Genomic DNA, 2,055 nt, shown 5'->3' with positions numbered 1-2,055 from the left:
GCAGCGGGAATTACACAGCTAACAGCACGAAGTCCTGCTGCTGTATTTGCTGCCTTTCCAGAGGGAGTGCCCAGTGTTTTGCTCCATATCCTCCCCTCTCATAAGCAACCCAGTAACTAAAGAACAGAATCAGAATGCTATCATCTCCGAAACAAAGTAAGGGCAAAGCATATTTCCAAAAACCAACACTCCCATATTGCAGCTGCAGTAACTCAGCCACTGCAACAAGTACTCCTAACTTTTAATCCAGTCCTGTGTTTATCAGGGAACAGCAGCAGGAGTGTTTATTCTCCCAATCGATACCTCCAAAAGCTTCATCCAATTTCCTAACATCAAAATTTGCAACTAGGTTTAAAAAGTAAATTCATCTCACGAGCCCAAAAAACAATGGGCTTTTTCCCCTCCTCTACATTTTGTGCTCCAATTTCAACAGTTAGGATGTGCTATATTACTGTTCATTTCCCTTTCAAGGTTCACTTCTCCTGAAAGCATTGGTGCAACTTAACTGGGATATATTCCATCCAAATAGTTTTTCCCCCTCCATTCAGTACCAAATGTTACTCCTTTGCCTTACAAATTGACTCAACTCTACCCCAGAATTAATCATTTATCTACAGCTTTTTAAAAGTAGACCAAATGACCAAATATATATATTAAAACACAAACAATTTATACACACAAAGCCATTTTTTAAAAGAAAACAGAATGTTTTGCTTGCTAAACTGTTAATGAATACTAATTTTCTTCCCTATTTCTGATGCTCTCATTCTGTCTTAGTTTTGGCAAGAGTTCCTCAGGCTAAACATCTTGTCAACAAGTGAAGAATTGCTTTAAGTAGCTCCTGTTCAGAAAAAGACGCAACAGGAATCCAATAAAGGACTGCAAAAGTCATCATTCACATTTTAATTGAAATAGGCTGCCTCATTTCTACCTGCATTGGGTTAGTCCAATTACCAAAGTTAAACTGACTGGCTCTTTTACTGCATTTGGCCTGGCAAGGCCACACAGGTACAACACCCCATCAGCAGTCGAAGACATCACAGCGGAGACTTGGCTAAGAGGTACCAGATTTCAACGGCTCCAAGTTCTCGTGCCTCACTGCTGGAGCTCGGTACACAGGGCACAGTGCAAACACACCAACTGGTTCTCGATATGGCAAACGCTAATAAAACCCACCTGAACCAGCCAGGCACTGCTCCCACTGGATCAGTTAAGCAATGACTAAGAAAAACACAAGTGACCTACATAACATGCTTCTGAGAACTGTGAGAAGACATACTACCTTGTAAAAAACCAAGACAAACCCTGAAAAATGACCCACAAGCTCCCCAGCCTAAAACTGGACAGGGTGCTCACTGCTCAATCTGACTAGTGCTGCTATTTTTAATAGACTTATTTTTTAGACTTCTCTAGAAGCTCAGTGTTTCCATTTTGCTGCTTGTTCTCCATTTTCTTGCTCATGCTCTCTCTTCCACTCATGCATTGCTATCACCTCCAGTAGATTTTACTAATACATTCATTTCAAATTCACAAGACTTGAAAACATCAAATATCCATTAGTTAGATGGCAAACCAAGTAACGTCGTCATTCTTTCTGCATGCCCAAACAGCCCAATCAAGAACAGTGAAAGCAGTTCAAAGGCAGTCTGAGGTGAGCTGTTGGCTCTGACACAAACTGCTTACATGAGTTAGTTTCTCATCTGTAAAGAACTGCATCCACTCACAAAAGGCTGAGGAATCTGGTGCAGACCTATGAAGGTACTCACCCTACCAACTGCTAACAGCTGAGGCAAAGGCACCAGCTTGTGTTACCATCAGCTGAAGTCTCTGTTGTGATGCTGCTCTTAGATCACTCTCACAAAGTGCACTATTTTTCATGCAACATCTGAATTTCAGGTATCTTGTAAGGATCAAATTCCCAAGTCTCTGGAAATGGCAAACACTGCTTGTAATTAAGAGGTGGCAGCAGGCAGTGTAGGTTTGCAGTGACGGTGCCAGCATCACTGGCTGCTGGTGCCAAGCTTTATACCCCAAATAATGTTACAACTGATTCAG

This window comes from Mesitornis unicolor, unplaced genomic scaffold (genome assembly GCF_000695765.1).
Source record: "Mesitornis unicolor isolate BGI_N332 unplaced genomic scaffold, ASM69576v1 scaffold9055, whole genome shotgun sequence".
Lineage (NCBI taxonomy): Eukaryota > Metazoa > Chordata > Aves > Mesitornithiformes > Mesitornithidae > Mesitornis > Mesitornis unicolor.
Note: the sequence above shows the minus strand (reverse complement) of the source record.